Here is a 6,000-nt window from a genome sequence, read left to right on the forward strand (position 1 = left end):
ACTCAAACAAGATAATTCTACTGCCACTATGACTTTTTACATGCGAGTATTTGTGTTTTAACACGACAGCAGTTTTAAGGAAACCACAACAAACTACTCTGTGCAGTGATTAGCAATGAGATGTATATGTTTGCGATGTATAGGCTGTTATTGATCCCTAAACTATTATAAGATCCAAACATAATTCACAATACATACAAGAACATCTGTTTTTAAAAGACCTAACAAAGTAGAAAAATGTCCTGGGATTAAATACCCATCATTAAACAGTTCAGGGCTTTCAGATGTCCCTTTTCCAGCCTTCAAAATTACGTGTGTGAAGTTTGATTTGAGATTTAATCCAGCAAGCAATCCATTATATAAAATGGAACATTAAAAGCAAATTAATTATATGTTTTCTATGTGATTATGATGCAGGCATACAAATGGCAATTATCATGGGCAAAGCTATAGAAAATAGGAACCTGATTATGTACTCTTCCAAATCACTGTTTTTTCATGAAGCTGATGCATATTGCCTTTAAAGATGGAGATACGATTTTACTTCAGTATTCATCTATAAGCAATACTCTGTGAAGGACCTTGATTATACTTCCTGTGAAGTGCAATTAACACACATTCACTTGTTTCAGCTAATATTAGAGCTGCCAGCTGCTACACTGATGTGAACTGAAAGAGTTTGGGGATAAATTCCATCCTGAGTTACGCACAGTAAAAGCCTAACCCTTCTCCTCAGGAGGGATGATATTTTCATTAAGGATTGGCACTCAGGAGATCTGGGTTCAGTTCTGCCACACGCTTCCTGTCTGGCCTTAGGCAAGTCACTTAGGACTAGATTGTTGAAGGTATTTTAGTGCCTAAAGACACAAATAGGTGCCTAGAGCGATTTTCAAATGCCTCTAAGTGCCTAACTCCCATTGATTTCAATAGGAGTCAGGTGCCTAGGTGCTATTCAAAATCCCACTTGAAGCCTATCTGCCTCTTTAGGCACTAAAATACTGTTTTTAAATCTAGCTCATGAATCCTTTTTTTCTTTTTTTGCCTCAATTTCCCATCTGTAAAAAGGGGTTGATAATGCTTCATTTGCCCAGCTTGAATATTTAGACTGTAAACAGTTTGGGGCAGGGACTCTTTTCTGTGTTTGCCAGTGCCTAGTGTCATGGGGTCCCAATCTTGGTTGAGTCTTCTTGGTACTACTGTAATACAAATACGGACTAATGGTAATCAATCATTAATAAATGCTCCCATTGAGGGTCAGTCCTGGGGCCGGTTTTGTTCAATATCTTCATAAATGATCTGGAGGATGGTGTGGATTGCACTCTCAGCAAATTTGCGGATGATACTAAACTGGGAGGAGTGGTAGATACGCTGGAGGGCAGGGATAGGATACAGAGGGACCTAGACAAATTGGAGGATTGGGTCAAAAGAAATCTGATATGGTTCAATAAGGATAAGTGCAGGGTCCTGCACTTAGGACGGAAGAACCCAATGCACAGCTACAGACTAGGGACCGAATGGCTAGGCAGCAGTTCTGCGGAAAAGGACCTAGGGGTGACAGTGGACGAGAAGCTGGATATGAGCCAGCAGTGTGCCCTTGTTGCCAAGAAGGCCAATGGCATTTTGGGATGTATAAGTAGGGGCATAGCGAGCAGATCGAGGGACGTGATCGTCCCCCTCTATTTGACATTGGTGAAGTCTCATCTGGAGTACTGTGTCCAGTTTTGGGCCCCACACTACAAGAAGGATGTGGATAAATTGGAGAGAGTCCAGCGAAGGGCAACAAAAATGATTAGGGGTCTGGAACACATAACTTATGAGGAGAGGCTGAGGGAATTGGGATTGTTTAGTCTGCAGAAGAGAAGAATGAGGGGGGATTTGATAGCTGCTTTCAACTACCTGAGAGGTAGTTCCAGAGAGGATGGTTCTAGACTATTCTCAGTGGTGGAAGAGGACAGGACAAGGAGTAATGGTCTCAAGTTGCAGTGGGGGAGGTTTAGGTTGGATATTAGGAAAAACTTTTTCACTAGGAGGGTGGTGAAACACTGGAATGCGTTGCCTAGGGAGGTGGTGGAATCTCCTTCCTTAGAAGTTTTTAAGGTCAGGCTTGACAAAGCCCTGGCTGGGATGATTTAATTGGGTATGGGTTCTGCTTTTGAGCAGGGGGTTGGACTAGATGACCTCCTGAGATCTCTTCCAACCCTGATATTCTATGATTCTATGATTCTATGAATGGAAAAACTCTCATTAACTTCACTAGATACCTCAGTGAGCTCACCTATAAAGGCGCTGGTGTTAATGACAGAATCTGTCTCAGTTACTTAGCTTTTTCATGTACCTGTGCACAACAAAAATAGCCTTGGGTCTTGCTTGTTCTGTAGTGATTTTATCTGTAGTTCAAGAAAGATTGCTAAACTTCATATCAAAGACCGTGATTCTGCTCAGAAACACCTCTACCAATATGAAATGTGAGCTCAATATTGGTCACTTATGCTCTTCTTAGAAATCTTTTCTTTCATGCTGGGTTACCTACCCTAGAGAAAAAAGATTATAGCAGGGTATTTCAAGCTTTATTAAACTTCTACTTCCACTGAGCAAGTTCTGCTGAAGGAAATCCCCACATATGCTTTATAAATGTACTCAGAGAAGTGCTTTTTCCAGTGTATTAAGGGTACCCAATAATCACCAGTTTCTGAGGCCAACTCATGGCTTAATCCACAAATACTGCTCAGATCAACTCAGTTTTATGTACCGGTACTAATAAGGTCCTGTGCATGTTCAAATGGGAGTTGAGGGTACTCAGCATCTCTTGGCATTAAGCTCTAGTAAATTGGGTCTTTTCGTTACTTGCCCTACAGTGGAAGAATGCAACACACTGCACCTTCTTTTGTGACTACCTGGCCCCATCTAATTCTCCCCAGTAGATGGTAGCCCTCTTATAGGAACTTTTTTTTCCACATGCCTTTCTGTGGCCTGGTCCTTTAAATTTTGCAGAGCCAAGCAGGAGTAGGCCTAAGGTCGCCATTTTGCAGGTAGTTTCTGCATGCTCCATTCTCTTCCCTGCTAACTGGTAAGTACTCTTGCATTTTTCCTTCATTTTCCGTATCTTAATCTGCAGAGATGGCATGTTCTCATTACTATGCATTAACACCTTTAGGACAGAAAAAGAACGGCCTCCAGTTCAAGTAAAAATAAGTCAAATCCTCCTGCTTAGCCACTTGGTTAAACAACTTATGAAACTTGGACCCAGATTTACTTGAATAGATTGGGCATAACTTCATGGGCTCATCAGACAGAAGTAAGCATTTGTGTTCTGCAGATCTCTTCCAGAATTGGTAAGGTATGATACTTGTAGCACTAGAGCAGGGCATAACTTTGGATGTCAGGATTCTAGGCTAAGGAGGTTAGTGCATGATTCAGTAGAATATCAAGTTATGTGGCAGCATTTGAGTTTGCCCTTCATTTAGTGGGGTTAATTTTGTTGTATTGCTATAAAAAAACCTGCCACAGAAATGAATTTTTAAAAAAAGTTACCTCGACAAGCTAGACTTCTGAAGGCTTTGCTCCAATCTGGAGAGTTATTTGACCATTTTCTTCAATTTCCTTTATCTTCTTTTAAAATGAAGAAGTAGAAAAAATGTTTGGAGAGCACAGGGATGCCCCCTCCAAGCATGGCACCCCAAAGGGCACAGGCAGGAGACATACAGCTGATACCGCCCCAGCCTCCACATGAGGCGCCGCCGAGGGAGCCGCTTTAGGAGTGCGGAAGGGCAGCAGCAGGCTGTACCCTCTAAAGGGGTGGTGCAGCAGGTGCATTTCTCTGCACAGCTGGGGAGCTAGGGACCAGATTGTGCCTCATCCACTCCATCCAGCCAGATGGTAAATTACACAATATGTACTTGCTGTTAGTCCATTTCCCAGCAGAGAGGCTTCCAAATAACAAGTACCACTATAATGAGCCCTGTTTCAAGACTTCCTCATGGACAACCTTAGCAGAGAGGCCAAGGAGTAAATGGTTATAGAAACTGAATTACCCCTAGAAATGGCGTCACTCCCAAAGAGAGACCATTTGAGTCCGACTTGTGAATTGCCCTGGGGCTCCCTGTGCTGTACCTGCAATGTAGATGGAGGAATTTGGTCTCCAGGGCTGTGCAACTGGCATGCTTGCAAACACTAACCTTTGCACAAAAATCTACCAACAAGCCTCCCCCACAAAACAAACAAACAAACACAACCCTTTCTGCATATTTGAAGCTGCTTTCTGTTTTGCCCCACTGAGGAAGTGGCTGCTGTTAATTGAACAGGCAATTGAAATACTTGTTCTAGGCCTGAGGCAAAGCTTAACAGCATAATATATTGCACATTCCAACTAAAGAGGTGTGCACAGATGAATAGTGTTTGCACTGTTGATTCCAAGTAAAGGAAATAAGAACTTGTTTCAGCAACATAAAACTTTTTTTCCCTTTTCTTTCTTCAGGGAAACATTTTCTTCTGGTTGTAGTTTTGGTTATTGTAGCCAAGGCTTTCAAAAGTGACTGGTGATTTCCGGCACATCAATATTTGGGAACTCAATAAAAGTCACCATAAGGGGAGATGGTTTTCGGAAAGGGCTGAACAATAAGTGCGGCAAATAAAGCCCTTTAAAATATTTCAAGTTGAGTGCCTAAATACAGAGGCACCCCAAATCATTAGTCGCTCTTGTAAGCCTTGACTTGCTCTTGCACTTTGCTATTTGATTCCATTCCCCGACCATTGTGCCAAAAACCTAGTCCAGCAGAGCCCGTTCTCCTGAAGTTTTATATTGATATAGCTGTACATTTGCGGGTGCATCCTGGAATAGCTAAACCTTTTAATATACATAGCACGGCCGTAACAATTTCTAGAAATAAGTTTTCAGTCTAATTTAAAGAAAAAGAAAAGCATCCAAAGGCCAGTTTGAAGTCACACTGCTGACTGGCAGTACTTTTTATTCTGATTCTGCATGAAGGTGCAAAGTGAAGTCCAGCTATTGTATCACTGTTGTTGATAGAAGAGGTTCTAGAGCACACTTAATGTAGTGCATGCAACCATGCACTACGTTAAGTGTGCTCTAGAACCTCTTCTACTGACCAGTTCAACTTGTTTAATATTCTTCTTACATGGAGAATTCTTTTCTTCAGGAGTGTATGCTAGGCTCTTATGAGAGTCTGCCTTGGTGTTTCTGTCATTTAGGCTGATTTGTCTTGACCTTCAAGTTCAGTATAGCAAGCCTAAGGGAAGGACAATATTTATTTATGGTTACCCTTGAGTTTAAGGTGCAAGCTGTAAAATGCCATTTATTACTTAGTTTTATTTCTTTAGTTATGTAAGGCATGTCTGCAGGTACATAGTTCACAGTGGGGGTCTTATTTTGCTGAATTTGAGCTGCCTTGGCTTCGATGGTCTGAGAAGCTTTTTAGTACCTTGTTGATTTACTAGCCACAGCTGGATTATCCTGTGGAAATGGCTTATGTGAATAAATTCACAGCAATATCATGCATCACTTTTTACAGATAAGGAATGTGTCAGCTACATGTCATTGTCAAAGTGAGCTAGGCATTAGGATGCTAAAAAACATTGTATCATAGTAGGCATAAAAATATTGGGTTATAACAGACAGACAATCTTGTGTGTATGTAGGATTTTAATATCCATAATTAAAATATTGTCTGCCAAATATTTTCAATGACTATCTGTCAGATGTGCAGGGGTGAGGTTTTTACATGAGTAGAAATTAAGCCAAAAGAAGCCTGGAAGCTTCTGGTGAAACTAACTAGTGACTTCAAGGATTAAGGAGAGACAATGGGCCAGATTTTCAGCTCCAGGTCCATCCAGGTAATTTGGCTGCAGGCGACGAAGTGAGAATTCCCTCAGCAGATGGGAATGCTGAATGTGCCAGCAGAGCCTGCTCCTTTACCAGCCGGCTCACTCTTCTGGTCTGGAAATGCATTGACTGGAGCTCCACTGTGCCCCTTCTCAGCTGAC

The sequence above is a fragment of the Lepidochelys kempii genome, chromosome 3 (genome assembly GCF_965140265.1).
Source record: "Lepidochelys kempii isolate rLepKem1 chromosome 3, rLepKem1.hap2, whole genome shotgun sequence".
NCBI classification, from domain to species: Eukaryota; Metazoa; Chordata; order Testudines; family Cheloniidae; genus Lepidochelys; species Lepidochelys kempii.